The 8,047-nt window shown below is 38.8% G+C and overlaps 1 non-coding gene across 1 annotated transcript; it reads left to right on the top strand.

Moving 5' to 3' along the window:
• The first annotated feature begins 4,410 nt into the window (after nt 1–4,410).
• Nucleotides 4,411–4,490, top strand: TRNAL-UAG. Its single transcript has one exon. It is a non-coding gene; the product is annotated as a tRNA-Leu (tRNA).
• Nucleotides 4,491–8,047: the final 3,557 nt, after the last annotated feature.

Here is an 8,047-nt window from a genome sequence, read left to right as displayed (position 1 = left end):
GGATATAACCGTTGACCAAGCTATAAAAAAGCATCAGGCTCCATAACCTAACAATGTATATTTGAATATTTAGATTTTAACATGTTTATAAGGTAGGTTTGTTATCATCCGAATATCAATTAACCTTTTGAGTAAATCTTTGATGTACTTCTCTTGATTTAAGAAGATACCATCTTTCAGTTGTTTGATTTGAAGTCCAAGAAAGAAACTGAGCTCTCCCATTGTACTCATCTCAAACTCATTATACATCCATTTGGAAAATTCTTCACATAAAGAAGGGTTAGTAGAACCAAATATAATATCATCCACATATATTTGCACTAATAACATATCATTTTCTTTAATTTTAATAAAGAGAGTAGTGTCGAGCTTACCCATTTTGAAATCATTCTCAATAAGAAAATTACTAAGTCTATCGTACCAAGCTCTTGGAGCTTGTTTTAAGCCCTAAAGAGCCTTTTTCAACTTATAGACATGACGTGGAAAGTCAAAATTTTCAAATCCAGGAGGTTGTTTTACATAAACTTCCTCCATGATATAACCATTTAAGAATGCACTTTTCACATTCATTTGATATAATATAAAATTTTTGTAAGAAGCAAATTCATGTAACATTCTAATACCTTATAATCTAGCAACGGGTGCAAAAGTTTCTTCATAGTCTATACCTTCCTCCTGACAATAACCTTGAGCTACAAGTCTAGCTTTAGGCATTGCTTGCCTTCGACAACCAAACATCACTTTTGTGGAATTCAATTTTGTTTGACCACACACGTCGCCTGCGCATGCATGTTCAATCGTGCGCAACACAACAACGTTGCTTCTCATTGTCATATCAGTTCTCAACAACATGATCCATGCATCATGATATGATGCATGACCATCTTAGTTTGCTCAAACCATATGTTGGGAACTCACCCATGTGTCGATCATCTCATTAGGACATTTCAAACATTCATCCATCTGGATTCTCTTGAGCATCAGACTCTCCCGTGTACATGCTAAACCATTTACAACATACTTTCTTGATAGCGGGTGCATGATCCAACCTTCGACACATGGGTTGGGGAGCAATATTGGCACACCTATGCCATCTCTTACTTTCTTGTTTCTTTTATCAACCATAGAAAATTTTATCTATTTTAAGATTAAGATCAATCATTAGCTCACGCATAAATCCTCGCTTGAAAAAATATGCAAATAAGGGCCACATTTTATAGGACAGGGGTAATGTGCCATTGCAACCATATCACAATCCTCACGCAAATCTTGTTAAACATGTCATAATCTAATAATCATGCCAAAAACTTGATGATGGAATATAAAATTTTCAAATGACTCACAGTGTCGAAGGAATCATCATTTTCAAATGACAATTGTGGTCGGTGGCGTTTGTTGTTACAAACCTTGAGGATGTGAATCTAAGAACGATCATTAAGGTCATATATTGTGTGTTCTTCTTCAATGATGGAAGGAGAAGACGCTAAACCGATTGAGGCGGACTCTTGAAGAATCTTTTAAAAATCACCTACCGAAGATGTCTGGGCTAAAACTGCTAGTAGCCTAGACATTGAGTTGAGAAATTCAGTGTTTTTCCTTTGTGGCAGATCTTGTAAATGACCATTTGTCGAAAGACATATCAAAACTATTTACTTTTCGTTAAAGGATCGTCATATCCTTTCTGCCCTCATGTTTGATGTTCACATAGAGAACCTTAACATCTCATCAGAAGCATTCAAATGTCTCCCCCACAACTCTTAGATCTTCTCCAAAAAGATTTACTATGCTCATAGAGGTAAATCTGGAGAAATCGTCAACCTGTTTCCAAAACCCTTTCATGGGATCAGATTACTAAGAATTCTACCTGGATCCTTAAATATGTGAGCCTTCCAATCAGGAAAGACCCACAGTTTGCTCAAGTCATCGAACATGATGATGGAAAGCGTAAAAGTAAAATTCAATGAAAATTAAATTTTCTTTCCAAAGGTAAAGATTCTTAAGCTCGAGATCTAGTACCTCATGAATCTCGAGATCTCCATAAAAAATCAACATGTCAAAGTCTATGCAAATAGAGCCGGTTGATTACAACAAAGAAGTAGTTTTAGTCGATTATGAGGGCAATCCCAGATCTCCAACTCAAACCGAATTGGATACTACATCTATCTTCAACTAGATTGATATTATTACAAATGAATTGTCCACTAATAAAGAATTCCTGAAAAATGCATTACAACCTCGAAGGATATCCTAAATATCCAACATCAAAATAACTTCTCAAACAAGATTCTCTCAACCATTGCAAGACAAGTTAAGAAGATTGAAGAAAAAATCAAGGAAAAACGACAACAAAAGAAATAAAAAAAAATCTATTGCAAATATTAATGGCGTGAGATTCCCAAAAGTTGAGGAAAGTTCTTTTGTTCATACTAGCTATTTTAGACAAAGTAATCTCTCCGCTCAACACAAGAGGCACTTGCTCTGATTGAAGAAAAGCTAAACAATCTTTCAATTTTGATAGAACCTTAAGTAATTAAACTTTTAGTGTCATAATGAACCATATGAGAATGACCTCAAAAATTTTAAAAATGATTTCTCCAAAGAAGAAAAGATGCCCAAAAAACTAGACCTCATCAACAAAATTGTTAAATTAGAGGACAAAGTCCAAAAAACTAGATGAAGAAAAATTGGTATCCTAAGCCCTCTTTCCCAGATGTTCGGTGCGAAGAAAAAACTCAAATGACTCAATCCACCTATGAACATGCATACATAAGTGAAATATAGATGGTCTATCCGGTCATCTAGTCATAAATGTAATCAACAAAATGTTGATGGGAGCTAGCGCCTATAGGCTTCGAGGTAAGTTTGACCACGCTATTGCTCAAATTGTAACTTTTGGATTCACAGGAGTACTCAAGGATGGGTTGGAGAAGCATATCTCCGACGAAGAAAAGCAAAGGATACTCAACCATACTACTATAGAAAAAGAAGTACAAATATAAAAAGTTAAATTGGAATATCTCAAGTTATCGAGAATGATATAAGTGTTGAATAACCATTAATACCCTTTTATATATTGTCTTAAAGTTTGTCGTAGGCGAACTAGAAATCCATACTGAATGTTTGAGAAAATTCTTATGATTATAAGATGCGAAAAGTTAGCTACTTCTGATGGTACAAAGATATAAATGTAACTAAGGTTATGACAAGATATGATAATACCCTTTATATTATGGATGATGCGCTTCATTGAAGAACTTCCAAAGTATATTTCTCGAAGGAAAACTACCGCTCTCAATGAAGAGTGTAAGCATAAGATTCTTTGGAATGAATTCACTTATGGTGATTTAGGTTATGTAATAGCCAAGTCGACCGCCAGCAAATATTGTCTACTTTGGCCTGTTACGTATCGTTGTGAGTCTCACAGTTTTAAGAGCATCTGTTATGGATCAAAATGATATTAATTAACTAATCAGAGTGGCGTAGTAGAAGCGTGGTGGACCCATAACCCACAGGTCCCAGGATCGAAGCTTGGCTTTGATACCAACAATAAATAACATTCCCATCAACTATATAACTATGTTGATAGTTTTGCCCTACTTTGACCAGTGCATCGTTTAACGGTCATACTGTTGCTGTGGCTGTGGCTGTGGCTGTGGCTGTGGCTGTGGCTGGACCTTAGGCAAGGTTTACCTTCGACATTCAAACATCACTTATGTGGAATCAAAACTTGTTTCGTTCAATTGTGTACGACACAACAACGTTGCATCTCATCATCATCTCGGTTCCTCACAACACGTCCCATGCACCGTGATGCAATCTCAAGTCTCGGGATAGCTTATCGAGATAGCTTGACCATCTTGGTTGTGCAGACACATCCCTCGGGACAGTTTGGCCAAGTGGTCTAAGGTGTCAGATTTAGGCTTTGGTTTCAAGGGGCGTGGTCAGCTGTCATTTATTTTCATTTTTTGTAAACCTTCAAGCCGGCTGCTAGCACATATTCTAAAAACCTCATGATTTTAAAATGCGTCTACTATAGAGAGAGTCTAGTCCTATTCCGACCAGTGCATCGTGTAATGGTCATACTTCTTCAAATGTGCGGCTTCGTGATCTTGACACGCTCGCCAAAAACCTTATGGGGTACACAATCTCCATTCACATTTTTCACCTCCGCTTTGTGGCTTTGTGATACCATAGGCAAGGTTTGCCATCAACGTTCAAACATCACTTATGTGGAATCAAAACTTGTTTGACCACACACGCCGCCTATGTGTGCATGTTCTATCATGTGCGACACAACAATGTTGCATCTCATCGTTATCTCGGTTCCTAACAACACGATCCATGTATCGTAATGCAATCTCATGTCTTGAGATATTCGATCATCTTGGTTTTTCTGGACACATTCGTTGGGACAGTTTGGCCGAGTGGTCTAAGGCGTCAGATTTAGGCTCTGGTCCGAAAGGACGTGGGTTTAAATCCCACAGCTGTCATGATCATATTTTTTCAAATGTGCAGTCTCGTGAGCGAATTTTTCACCATTTGTTGTACCTTAGGTAGGGTTTGCCTTCGGGTTTGAAAAATCAATAATGTGGAACTAAAAGTTATTTGACCACACCCAATGCATGCATGTTCAATCATGTGCGACACAACATCATTGCATCTCGTGACCCATGCATCGTATTGCAATCTCATGTCTAGAGATAGCTTGACTATCTTGGTTTGTCAAGGCACATCTTTAGTTGAGTGGTTTAAGATTTGGGCTCTAGTTTAAAAGGGCATGGGTTTAAATCCCCTAGCTATCATTTATTTTCATTTTTTGTAAAGCCTCAAGCCCTACTTGTTTTGACTTTTTATTTATTTTCATTTTTTTTGTAAAGCCTCAAGCCCTACTTGTTTTGACTTTTTATGTATCACTATTAATCTCGTGGTTTTAAAACTCGTCGATTATGAAGAGATTCTAACCCAACTCCGACCAGTGTCTCGTGATCTTGTCACGCTCACGACAAATCTAAAGGAGTACTCAATCTCTATTCACATTTTTCACTCGACTTTATGGCTTTGTTATACCTTAGGCAGAGTTTTTCTTCCGCATTCAAACATCCATAATGTGGAATTAAAACTTGTTTGACCACACACGCCGTCTATGCGTGCATGTTCAATCATGTGCGACACAACATTGTTACATCTCATCGTCATCTCGGTTCCCAACAGCACAACCCATGCATCGTATTGTATTCTCATGTCTCAAGATAGCTCAACAATCTTGATTTGTCCAAACACATTCGTCAGGACAGTTTGGCTGAGTTGTCTAAGGTGCTAGACTTCGACTCTAGTTCAAAATGGCATGGATTCAAATCCCACAGCTGTCATTTATTTTCATTTTTTGTAAAGCCTCGTGCTAACACATATTGTTTGTTTTGACTTTTTATTTATCGTTGTTAACATCATGGTTTTAAAATGCATCTACCGTGGAGAGAGTCTAGCCCAACTCCGACCAGTGCATCATGTCAAAGTCATAATTTTCCAAATGTGCGGCTTTGTGATCTTGACACGATCATGACAAACCTTAAGGAGTACTTAATTCCCTTTCATATTTTTCATCTAGCTTTGTGGCTTTGTGGCTTTGTTGGACCTTAGGCAGGGTTTGCCTACGGGTTTCAAACATGAAAAATGTGGAATTAAAACTTATTTGACCGCACACGCCGCCTATGCGTGCATGTTCAATCATTTGCAACACAACAACGTTGCAACTCATGGTCATCTCAGTTCCCAACAACACGACCCATGCATCATGATGCAATCTCATGTCTGGAGATAGCTGACTATCTTAGTTAGTCCAAACACAATTGTTGGGATAGTTTGGCTTATTGGTCCAAGGTGCTAGATTTAGTCTCTCCTTTAAAAAGGGATTGGTTTTTAATCCTATAACTGTCATTTATTTTTATTTATTTTAAAACCTCAAGTCTGCTACTAGCACATATTGTCTGTTTCGACATTTTATGTATTGTTAACCAAATGGTTTCAAAACGCGTCTACTATGGGGAGTCTAATCTTGACACACTCACAGAAAACCTTAAGGCGTACTCATTCCCCATTCACACTTTTCACCCGGCTTTGTGGCTTTGTTGGACCTTAGGCAGGATTTTCCTTCGAAATTCAAACATCACTTATGTGGAATTCAAACTTATTTGACCACACACGCCGCCTATGCGTGCATGTTCAATCATGTGCGACACAACACGTTGCATCTCATTGTAGATGAGAGCCCCCCAATCAGGAAAGACTCACAGTCTACTCAAATCATCGAACATCATAACGGAAAGCCTAGATGAAAGCTATCTCGGGACAAAGAAAAGCAAAGGACACCCAATCATACTACTATAAAATAAAAAGTAGTACAAATATAGAAAAAGTAGTACAGATATCAAAAGTAAAGTTAGAATGTCTCAAGTCATGGAGAATGATATAAGGGTTGAAGGGCCGTTAATACCTTTTTATATACTGTCTCAAAGTTTGCCATAAGTGAACTAAACATCTATGATGAAAGCTAGAGATCAAAATGATTAATATCAGTAAAAGCGTGGTGGGCCCATAACTCACAGGTCCCACGATTGAAGCCTAGCTTTGATATCATCATACTACATGTGAAATAACATAGTCAGCAAAAATAAGGGACACTACTTATCCTACAACACATAAAAGTGGCAGCAAACCACACATCACTCACCTATCTTTTTTGGTTTGATTGTCCTACTTTCAGTGTCCCTCCACGAGGCGTCTTCGTCGTCAAACCGAAGTTAAATCATGCTTCATGATAATGAATTACTTTGTTGATTGAATATCTTAGAGAAAAAAATACTTGTTTGAGATTTGAATCACTCCGCAGGCAAGATTGATCATGTCAAGCTTAGATTATACTAAACATACAACCTAAACTACATAGCATTACAAAAAAAACTTATTACTTAGTTAAAAGAAGGCATAAATGATCTTTTTACTACCTTTTTCAAGTCTAGAAGACAACATAAGTGGCTATATATAGCCTCAACATGAAACCCTTCACCTTCAACTAGTAATTTTAAGAGTTGTATCATTCATACTTTTATGACTATAATTAGCCACTATGAAAATGATAATAAACATATATATCGAAAACTAGAAAATAAATGATGATGGAGTTGACATNGATTGAGTGGGGGAGAATTTTGTAATAGGTGGGGCGAACGCGCCCGAAGTCGTGTGAGTTGCGACTGACGTGGGAAGCGTGTGCGCTGTGTCACAATCTGCAATATGATTGTGACCCAAGTAAGTCATCGAGGACGATGACTAAGTTAAGTGGGGGAGAATGTCACAACCGAGTAGGTTGTGACCCTCATGCCATGACAAGGAAAGGGGCGTCCCTCAAGAGACGCCCATCCGGCCATATGCGGGCCAACGTAGAAGAATGCCATGATGCGATCGAGGAGGACGATGCATCATCCAACACACCACCACGCAAAGTGGGTATTAAAGACATGTTGAGACACAAGCATAACAGAGACATCAATATAGACATGAAGGACAAGATAGGCTTGTTGAAGGGCCAGGTAGGGCCCCGGGCCTTAACCTCAAAGTCGGGGTTTCAGAAGGAATTTGGATCATGCGGTTCGGGAGTTAAGTCCGTCCATATGAAATATGAATGCTCGCCAAGTTTGGTGTCGATCGGACATTGGACGGACAATGCACGACACCGTATGACACCTCACGAAAATCATGTCTACTCCTGGTAGAATGAAAATGGCTCAAAATGTACTATAGGGGGTACCATGGTGTTAGCTCTCCACCACCCCTGGGCCCTGTGGCCTAAGTGAGCTACCCTGTGGCACATACGTGTGTCACAGTGTGGGCGAGCGTGCCGAGACGAGTGTCTCGGGCGACTTCCTTTGAAATGGGTTTTTGAAGGACAGTACCGGACGGCACGAGTGTGCCGGTATTGCGCCCTAGCCCGCGTGTTGGAGGTTGCTACATGCACCCGCTATCCGGTACGGTATCCGTAAATGACTCGGCA

This window comes from Cucurbita pepo, unplaced genomic scaffold (assembly GCF_002806865.2).
Source record: "Cucurbita pepo subsp. pepo cultivar mu-cu-16 unplaced genomic scaffold, ASM280686v2 Cp4.1_scaffold000324, whole genome shotgun sequence".
Lineage (NCBI taxonomy): Eukaryota > Viridiplantae > Streptophyta > Magnoliopsida > Cucurbitales > Cucurbitaceae > Cucurbita > Cucurbita pepo.
Note: the sequence above shows the minus strand (reverse complement) of the source record. Positions and strands in the feature narration are given on the sequence as shown.